Source organism: Ovis canadensis, chromosome 3, assembly GCF_042477335.2.
Source record: "Ovis canadensis isolate MfBH-ARS-UI-01 breed Bighorn chromosome 3, ARS-UI_OviCan_v2, whole genome shotgun sequence".
Classification (NCBI taxonomy): Eukaryota; Metazoa; Chordata; class Mammalia; order Artiodactyla; family Bovidae; genus Ovis; species Ovis canadensis.
Genome location: NC_091247.1, coordinates 138,316,091 through 138,326,804, shown reverse-complemented (window position 1 = coordinate 138,326,804; position 10,714 = coordinate 138,316,091).

The following is a 10,714-nucleotide window of genomic DNA, read 5'->3' as shown; positions in this document are numbered from 1 at the left end:
TTTCTTTGGTTTCTTCTGGGGTATCTTTTTCTTCTGTGCAATTCCGTCTTCTGGTTTAGGAATAGTGTGTTATTTTTCAGTAAGAACCATCTCAGTGTGGCAGGAAGAGCTCATGAATGGGTTGATCTGACCATGAGTGCCATATCTTGGGACTTTGTTTATCTGAATGTGCTCAATAACCAGAGAATTTGCATCTAAGCCCTTAATTCAGCATTACTCTGCTTTCTGAGCACATGCAGTAAAAATTCAACACTCTTTTTGGGCCACTGACTCTGCATTCAAATCCTGAAAGATGATGCTGTGAAAGTGCTGCACTCAGTATGCCAGCAAATTTGGAAAACTCAGCAGTGGCCACAGGACTGGAAAAGGTCAGTTTTCATTCCAATCTCAAAGAAAGGCAATGCCAAAGAAAGCTCAGACTACCGCACAACTGCACTCATCTCACACATGAGTAAAGTAATCTCAAAATTCTCCAAGCCAGGCTTCAGCAATACGTGAACCATGAACTTCCAGATGTTCAAGCTGGTTTTAGAAAAGGCAGAGGAACCAGAGATCAAATTGCCAACATCTGTTGGACCATCGAAAAAGCAAGAGAGTTCCAGAAAAACTATGACTATGCCAAAGCCTTTGACTGTGTGGATCACAATAAACTGTGGAAAATTCTGAAAGAGACGGGAATACCAAACCACCTGACCTGCCTCTTGAGAAACCTATATGCAGGTCAGGAAGCAACAGTTAGAACTGGACATGGAACAACAGACTGGTTCCAAATAGGAAAAGGAGTACGTCAAGGCTGTATAGTGTCACCCTGCTTATTTAACTTATATGCAGAGTACATCATGAGAAACACTGGGCTGGAAGAAGCACAAGCTGGACTCAAGATTGCCGGGAGAAATATCAATAACCTCAGATATGCAGATGACACCACCCTTATGGCAGAAAGTGAAGAGGAACTAAAAAGCCTCTTGATGAAAGTGAAAGAGGAGAGTGAAAAAGTTGGCTTAAAGCTCAACATTCAGAAAACAAAGATCATGGCATCTGGTCCCATCACTTCATGGCAAATAGATGGGGAAACAGTGGAAACAGTGGCTGACTTTATTTTTCTGGGCTCCAAAATCTCTGCAGATGGTGACTGCAGCCATGAAATTAAAAGATGCTTACTCCTTGGAAGAAAAGTTATGACCAACCTAGATAGCATATTGAAAAGCAGAGACATTACTTTGCCAACAAAGGTCCATCTAGTCAAGGCTCTGGTTTTTCCTGTGGTCATGTATGGATGTGAGAGTTGGACTGTGAAGAAAGCTGAGCGCTGAAGAATTGATGCTTTTGAACTGTGGTGTTGGAGAAGACTCTTGAGAGTCCCTTGGACTGCAAGGAGATCCAACCAGTCCATTCTAGAGGAGATCAGTCCTGGGTGTTCTTTGGAAGGAATGATGCTAAAGCTGAAGCTCCAGTACTTTGGCCACCTCATGCGAAGAGTTGACTCATTGGAAAAGACTCTGATGCTGAGAGGAATTGGGGGCAGGAGGAGAAGGGGATGACAGAGGATGAGATGGCGGGATGGCATCACCAACTCGATGGACGTGAGTCTGAGTGAACTCCAGGAGTTGGTGATGGACAGGGAGGCCTGGCGTGCTGCAGTTCATGGGGTTGCAAAGAGTTGGACACGACTGAGCGACTGAACTGAACTGAACTGACCCTGCATCTGGTCCCACTGTTTGACCTGGGCCCACCTCCCAACTCCACTATCTTAATGACAGAGTGGAACTCACAGCTCTGTAAAGGGACATCCTTCAGGTACTTGGTGGCTTTTCAGATATACATACCTTTAATGGCCTGGGCAGTTCCATGAGTGTTCTTAGAGTGAACACAAAGATATGAACCTCGTGATTTGCATGATTTTGTTGAGTTTCCTGAGTCAATTGAATGGCAAACCATTTTTAGAGGTCATTTCAAGCCTCTTACCAGAAAAGCTATCCCTTCATGTTAATCTTTAGTCCTGACCTTGATTTTTCTGTTTCATTTCTCTCCATCTTTCCAGCACTTATCTCTGAAGCTCAATAAAGTGCCTCCTGGTCTGTCTCTGTCTTTCTTTGCCTTGGTCCCTGTGTCGTGAGTGCCATCCCGTCTCCCCAGTGGGACTGGACTCTACCTGTAGGAAGAGGGTCTCCTGTCTCTGGATTTTCCTTCTGCTCCCTGAACACAAGGTGGTCACCTCAGAAGTCACTGATCCACATGTCATCAGATAATCCTCCAAGTCAGTGAGATATTTTTTAAATTCTTATTTAAAAAAAAATATGTATTTATTTGGCTCTGCTGGATCTTAGTTGTGGCATGCAGGCTTTTTTTAGTTGCAGCATGTGAGACCTTTAGTTATGGCATGTAAACTCGGCATGTGGGATCTAGTTCCCTGACCAGGGATGGAACCCAGGACCTGGCGTTGGGAGAATGGAGTCTTAGCCACTGGACTACCAGGGAAGTCCCTCTTAAATTCCTATTTAAGATCTTGCCCTAATTCTGGATATGAATTCAGCATTTTTCGAGAACAAATGTTTCTTGCTTCTGACATTAGCTCAGCATGACAGGGAAAGTGTGAGGCTTCTGACATTAGCTCAGCATGACAGGGAAAGTGTGAGGAGAAAAAAGAAATATGGTGGTGTGGATGAACACAATTTCTTGGGGCAATTAACTGAGACAGTTCACATGTTTACTATGTTTAAACTACTGGGTGATTAATTTAGGGAGCTTTATAGACAGTATAATACTCTACCAGAATAAGGCATAAACCAGTTTATATAAAAGAAGAGAGAAACAACCCTGAGATATATCTACATCTGATTATGACTAGGACAAATAAAAGCTAGGAACATTAAAACATTAAAATTTCCATAAATCATATAGTCCAGAATGTGGGTACGTGGGGTGGGAGGAGGGAGGGAGGTTCAAGAGGAAGGGGACATATGTATATTTATGGCTGATTCATGTTGATACATGGCAGAAACCAACAGAATATTATAAAACAATTATCCTCCAATTAAAAAGAAATAAAATTTTTAAAAAAGAATGTGAGTACAAAGAGTCAACTATTAAACGTTGGCATGCCAACTATCTTCGGGAAATTTAAAAACCTAACATGACTTTTCCTTGCCTGTCAACATGCATCCTGGCAGCCCTATCCCAGTCATTCCCAAATCAGCATTGCAAACTCTTTCAAATGGGATTGCTTATATAAATCATAATTGCTAAGATGTAACTCCTCGGGCAAATCAAATTTAAACATTTGGGCGGCGTTCCCGGGCAGTCCAGTGGTTAGGACTCAGTGTTTTCACCACCATAGGCCCAGGTTCAACCCACAACTAATATGCTGCAAGCTGCACAGCACAGAGGAGAAAAACATTTAATAATAAAAAATGTTCGTTGTCCACTTCATTTTTATTAGAACAACTGATCAAGAGTTGCCTGAGATTAAACCAAGAATATTTACTGAGTACTTGGGATAGCTATGGTGATACGGCAAGGGGTGACAATGTGAGGTTAGTTTGAGGCCACAAAAGAACCAAATCATATTACTGAAAATGTGACTCTGGATAAGCCCCAGACCTTTAAGGCCTGAAATGCCCGTTCTGCTCCACACGTTTTCCCTCAGTGTTTCTGACCTCGCCTTGCCTATTCTCCTGTTTTTTCACCTCAGCCTTTCTGGGACAGCTGCACTCACATAGAAAAAGCTCTCTCCCTTCTTCGTTCTTCTCTTTTGATCACGAGATGCACGTGTATAATGCTAAAAGTGCCTTTTGGTGTTGCCAACTGATTTCAGTGGATGGGGAACAGTACTTTGATTCAAGTAGCCTAGCATAGATGTATTATCAGCTAGCTCTCTGTCTGCCTTTCCCTCTTTTGTCTCTCTCAGTAATCTTTCACGTATTCAACAAATATCTATTAGGTACTTCCTGTGTGCCAGGAATTATATTTGTGGTTCGATAGTGACATGATATTGCTGTGTCTCTCTAATTACCTTCTCTCGGAGCTCAGTCAGTAGAGAATCCACCAGCAATGCAGGCGACCCGGGTTTGATTCCTGGGTCCGGAAGATCCCCTGGAGAAGAAAACGGCAACCCACTCCAGTATTCTTGCCTGGGAAATCCCATGGACAGAGGAGCCTGGCAGGCTACAATCCATAGGGTGGCAAGAGTCAGACACGACTTAGCAACTAAACCACTACCACCACTCTACCAGAAACTTTAAAAGCCTAAAGAAGGAAGTTATACTAAGAAAACAGCTATCACAGGAAGTTGACTTCCCCGCTTATTTCTGGCGGATTTATTAATTGGGGGGAAGGCAGTGGTGGGAGGATCAATATTGATGATCAGAGATTTCCACACCTTAGCTTCTGCCCTGGACTGTGGGGGTAGGACAGGGTTGCCTGCACCCATAGTCCCTCCATACCTTCTCACTCTTATTTTCTTGCCCCAGTCCCCACACCTCCCCCCCATCAACCAAAAGGAGTCTGTCACTGTAATTATGCAGTCTATAATCAACGAAGTCCCATTAAGAAATAATGAGCCCAGTAATGCAGTGGGTGCTATTGATGGGGGATTAGTGAAACTCATGTGGTTTCCTACAACTCCCCCACTCTCTGAGGAAGTGGGGTGGAGAAACTGTTGACTCGGCACCCTGAGCATTAAGCCCTGTGCTCCCTGCAATGCTCCCTAATTAAACTCCATGCTAAAGTTGGATGTGTTGGATGGACATGGATCCCTAGGTATGTGAGAGCTCTCAGGATCACTTCACAGTAATCTCTGCATTCCCAGTGCTTGCAAGTGTCAGTGCCCAGTAAATGGTCCATGAGCACTGGGAGAGGGTGGGCTGGTAGCCCAAATTGAGCACAGGACCAAGTGTTCTTACTCAAAACTTCCTTACACAGACTGTGGATCCATTAGCACTTGTGTAAAGATCGTTGACTGATGGGGCTCTTGGTCCCAAGAACTACAGTCTCTTTTCATACTACTCTCCTGTTGAATCCTGCTTGTATTGTAATTACTTATATACAATGGCATAAGCTATTGGAGGACAATGACCATTGTATACAGCTTTATATTGTATATAACTTTATATAGCTTTGTATGTGGCATGTTTCCTAGCTGCAGTAAATCTCTCAGGCTTATTTCACAGCAGCAAGGATTGAGGCTACACATATGGGAAAACTGCTAAGCTGGAAAGTCGAAGGAGCGATCCCCAAAATATCCCTTTTTACTAATTTCACTGAGTCTAGTGAAACAACAAAAGCTGTATTGAGGAATAAGCAATCTAGAGGCTCATGAAGTGCTTTATGCAATCTTCTACTGCAAGGGAGCTTGCGCTATACTAAGATACTGGTCTTCTGCTTTCCCAAAGTGAATTCCACTAAGTCTAAAGAGCCTTCTAGGCTTCCCAGGTGGTGCTAATGGTAGAGAATCCATCTGCCAATGCAGGAGATGCAAAGGATGTGGGTTAGATCCCCAGGTCAAGAAGATCCCCTGGAGGAGGGCATGGCAATCCACTCCAGCATGCATGCCTAGAAAATTCCATGCACGGAGGAACCTGGGGGCTACAGTCCCTGGGGCTGCAGAGTCGCACGTGACTGAACGACTGAGCAGAAAGAGGCTTCTACGGGAAAGCCGAATGATCCCTCAAAGCACCTTTCAGCCCAAGGTTCCTAGATGTGCGTTCTTAGCATCTCTTGAGCTTGCAGTGGTTTGCATTTGCTTTTTTCCCCTTGGCCCATGGATTTGAGCTGGGCGAGCCACTTGGGCAAAGATAAAAGTTCATGAAGTCATTCCACTAGTTTCACAGCCTCTGAGTGTACATCCCCCTCTCAAGCAAAGAAGGAGTTTCAGCTTCTTTCCGGGTAGAAAGTTCTGCTGCAGAAGGAGGCAGTATGAGCTGATGATTAAAGGCACGAGTTTTGAGTCACATAGGTCTGTGTCTCAACCCACTCTTTTGCTTTGAGGGCAAGTTACCTAGTCTCATCTCTGAAATGATGGTAACAATTCCCACCGCAAAGGTTGTGAGTATTATTAAATTTCCTACCAGCACTGTACCTGGCTGACAGTGAATGCTCATTGTTAAGAAGAATAGAAGGAAATCTAGCTTCGATTCTCCCTTTTCCACAATGTGCTGTGTAATTTTCCTAGACTTGTGTGAGCTGTTTCATTGCTCTCGTGTCTTTGTGTTTCGTTTCTCCACTAAACTGCAAGGTCCTCTGGGCAGGGCCAGATATTCTTTGATATCATTTTATATTCTTTGATATTATTGAATAATTGATACCTGGCCTAAAACCACAGGAGATTTTAGGACCGGTATCAAAAAATTATGATTGGCCCTTCTGCCATTTCAAGTTCATGAAATGTATTATTTTTATCTATGTCAGAGAAGTTTGCTCTGTATTAAGACATAATTCATCCATTTTCCTCAAAAATATCCAATGGAGTCCAAAAAGCCTTATATGTAGTTTGAAGAAAAAAGGAGATCAGGAACATAGGTGCACAGAGCAGGTGGCAAAAAAAAACCACGCAGAACAGAGTGGGGCTGGCAGAGAAAACTGGGCCTGTTTGACTTGGCTGGACCCACACTGAAGAGAACCTTCTCTTCCAGGACTGTAGTCATGTGCTTTGCAAGTCTGAAAAGACAGCCTCCTGGCGTGAAACCACAGTTGCAGGGCGATCCTGGAGCTAGGGATCACCTCCATAATGTCCTTCTCTTCCCCAAACTAGAGTTCCCTTTCTTCTTATTTCTTCTTCCAATGAGAATATAATTTTGGCAAGAGTTGATCATTTCCCGCTTGTTGTCTGTTCATTTTGCCATTATCTCTGTTTGTTAAGATTTTGGAACCATTTGCGGCAGGTATTTTGTCTCGGCCCAGCTTTTTCCTGTTACCCTGCATCCCTGGGCTTGGCCATCTCCTTGCTCTATCATTTGGTGAGAGTAGAAGAAAACAAAACCCTCCTGATAGCCACTCCTAGAGAAACTCTTCTTGCTGGATCAGACCCCTCAAGGAACACCTTTCCATCTGTATCAGAAATCTCTTTCAACTGTCGGTATCTAGTTGGTTACCAGAAATGTGGACAGCTGAGACGACTGAATTGTCGTTCAGTCTCTCAGTTGTGTCCGACTCTGTGACCCCATGGACTGCAGCACACCAGGCTTCCCTGTCCTTCACCATCTCCCAGAACTTGCTCGAGCACATGTCCACTGAGTCAGTGATGCTAACCAACCGTCTAGTCCTCTGTCATCCCCTTCTCCTCCTGCCTTCAATCTTTCCCAGCATCAGAGTCTTTTCCCATGAGTCAGCTCTTTACATTGGTGGTCAAAGGATTGGAGCTTCAGCCCCAGCATCAGTTCCTCTAAATATTCAGTGTTGATTTCCTTTAGGATTGACTGGTCTCCTTGCAGTCCAAGGGACTCTCAAGAGTCTTCTCAGTTCAGAGACAACGAAGGTGAAAGGCCTTGGTTTGATGGAGATGGAGCTTAACCTCTGAGAATGTATGAGGGGTAGATAACCTTTCCCAACCTTCATCCTCCTCACTCCACGTCAGCATTTGTACTTTGAGACTCGTACAAAAGAACATTTAACAGTGCCGTTCCCCTTCAGCTGGAAGCTTATTGGCTGGTTCCATGACATGTTCCACAAGGGAACAGGTTGATTTAGACAGTAGAAAGCCTCTGCTATTCAGGACATGGGAGTGAGGGAAATGGAGCCAGAAAATGTTTCATAAGACAGTGAGAAAAGAACACGAAAGATACCCAAAGTACTGCAGACCTGCTTAAAAGCAGGACATATTTAAAAGACCTCAAGGACTGAGGTGCTTGTAACACGAGTGATGGGTATTAAAGCCAAAAGTTCTCCGCTTTCAAATGGGCATATTCCTAAACCTACCAAGCAAAGCAGAACCCACAACATCCATTGTGCTATTTTATTTTGCCCATATTCATGTGTTGCTTTGTAATTGTTCTCAAGTTGCTTTTGTTGTAAAAGGTAAACTTTTATTGAGTTTACCTTCATAGGTAAACTCCCCCTGGACAGGATCTGACTCCTCAGAAGAGTCTCCCCAACCAGAGGTGCCCATTCAAGGCTGTACATAAGTTCAAACACAAAGATGAACCAACCACAGTGTAAAGCCCAGAATCAACACCCTGCCTCTGAGGACCTCGCTCCAGACTAATATATAATCCAACCATTTCCTTTTCGTGAGACAAGTATTGTCTAAAGGGGTCTGTGTGTGATTTTGAGGGGAAAGGGCAGACTCAACAGCAGAACTCAGGTCCCAGTTGGCTTTATGTCTGAGCCTGTGAAAGGGGAAAAGAAGCGAATCTTCCCTGCGATGGCTGACCAAGGAAGGACGAGCCTTAAGATTCACCGTGGAAAGAGGCTTTTCAGAGCCTTTCTTAGAACAACTCAACTCTTCCAGTTTAGTCTATTCCTATTCCTTGCCTTTCCCACCTATAATTCTCTCTTGGCAAGAACTCCACACTGAATATTCTCAAAGTGCTTTGTAGACTTTAATTAGTTCCGTGGGAAGTAAGGCAAAACGCAGCCTTCACTCTGCCAGCAGGGATGATGGCGGTAGGGGCGGAAGGAAGGCAGGGAAAAGATGGACAGCCAGAGCAGCTTACAACCTACTGAAGGCCATGTGGTGCAGGAGGAACTGAGGTTAAAATCCCTGAGTCTTAGTACAAATTTCTTAGCCCTCCAGATTCCTAAACAGGTAGTGGGCTCATCCTACTAACCTACTTTGCTAGGGTGCTGTTGATGAATGCTTATAAACCCTATCCTAGATGATAGGTTTGGAAGATTATTAAGGAAAGCATGTCATTAAGTCCATACTCACCCCCTCCTCGACAAATAGCCCTGGAGGGAAATGGGTGTTAGCCAGGACTGGAGGGACTCCACTTCAATAGGGTGGTTGAGGTTCAACGACAGGAGGACTTTTCCAACAGTGAGGGATCTCAAGGGCATGTATTAGGGGGTGATGCTGGGGAGGGGCCTGAGGAAGGCCTGAAATGGGTGACACATGGGAAAAAATGGTACAGAAAGACGATCAAGAAGTGACTGAATTCCACTCAGGTCACTGTGGATGGTCACTTTCCTAAAATCCAGGATACAGTTTTATCGTAGTTTCCTTTCCTCTCTTTCTAACAGAGTAAAACTTCTCCGAGGCCTACCACAAAAGAATCGGGTGTTTGCAAATTAGGGACATGTTTCAAGCCTGGGATTCATCTGTGTTTCTCTAGAAGAAGTAATCTGAGACTTAGGTTTGAATCCTTTGTCACTTCCATCTGTTTGAATGAATTAGTTACTAAACTTCTCTAAGCCTTGATTTATTCATCTGTAGAATGGGCCCAATAATAGTTCTTAACTCAAATGTTTGTTATGAGCGTTAAATTAAGGTAAAGCCTTAGCACAAAGCCTCACACATAGCAGCACTTGGTTCGTTTTAGCTACCGTCATGGTCTCAGTCTTTTCTCTGTAGGGGTTATCCATTTTGAAGTTTACCCATGGTCTTTTTTTTTTTTATCAATTTCTGATGGTCTCCCTGGTCTGCCTCTTAGCTATCTCCTCCCATCCCTAATCAATGAGAAGTCAGGGAATACTAATACCAAATTCTTTTTCATGTCATTTAGGACAAAGCAGAATTAGGAAGGTTAACCAGCTACTGTAAGAAAAGATTACATAGATTATCATAGCTCTACACACCAGATATGTTCTCATAAAGCTATTAAGTGGCTATTTCTATGTTGAGTAATTTTTAGATGACTTTCTTTATGCTTCTGAAGTAATATTCTCATAGAACTAAGAATCACTGTTAAGGGGAGAGACGCTAATATTTGAATGTGAGACAACTTCCATATCCAAGTCTAATTGAATTTTCCCAGTCACCAAATAAAGAAGTCCTTATTATTACCATTTTATGGGTTAAACAACTGAAACTCAGCAAGGTTAAATAATTTATTCAGACTCACTTTTCTAGGGAAGGGATGATGGAGCCTAAATATAGATATAATTCTGGCTCCCAAATCAATTCATTTTCTACTGTATCACACTCAAAGGAGTATTCCTATTTGTAAATGGCCAAATCTATGTGCATTTAAGTTTCCCACACAAATTCCAGAAGCACTTGATCAATAAATTCACATGATCTTGAGTATAAATTTAATTTTTAAATATTTCCCCTTATACTTTAAAATAGATATGCATCCTCTTTAGGAAATTATCCAGGTCTTCCCTGATGGCTCAGTGGTAAAAAATGTAGAGACACGGGTTCTATCCCTGATCTAGGAAGATCTCACAGGCCACGGAGTAAACAAGCCCGTGCCCCACAACTATTGAGCCTATGCTCTAGAGACCATGCTCCAAAACAAGAGAAACCATCTCAGTGAGAAGCCTGCACACTGCAAGTAGAGTAGGCCCTGCTTGCCACAATTAGAGGAAAGTCCACACAGCAACTAAGACCTACACAGCCAAAAGTAGATAACTAAATAAAATATAAAAATTTTTTAAAAGAAATCGTCCACATTTCCTTTCATTAGTCAGCCAAAAAATGACTGTTGCCAGGTAATAATGAGAACATATTTATGATTCTATTTATGTAGTACTCTAGAAAAAACAAGCTATTCTACAGTGACAGAAGTTAGGTCAACGGTTGCCTAGAAGGGCTGAGGCTGGAGGGCTAGATGGCAAA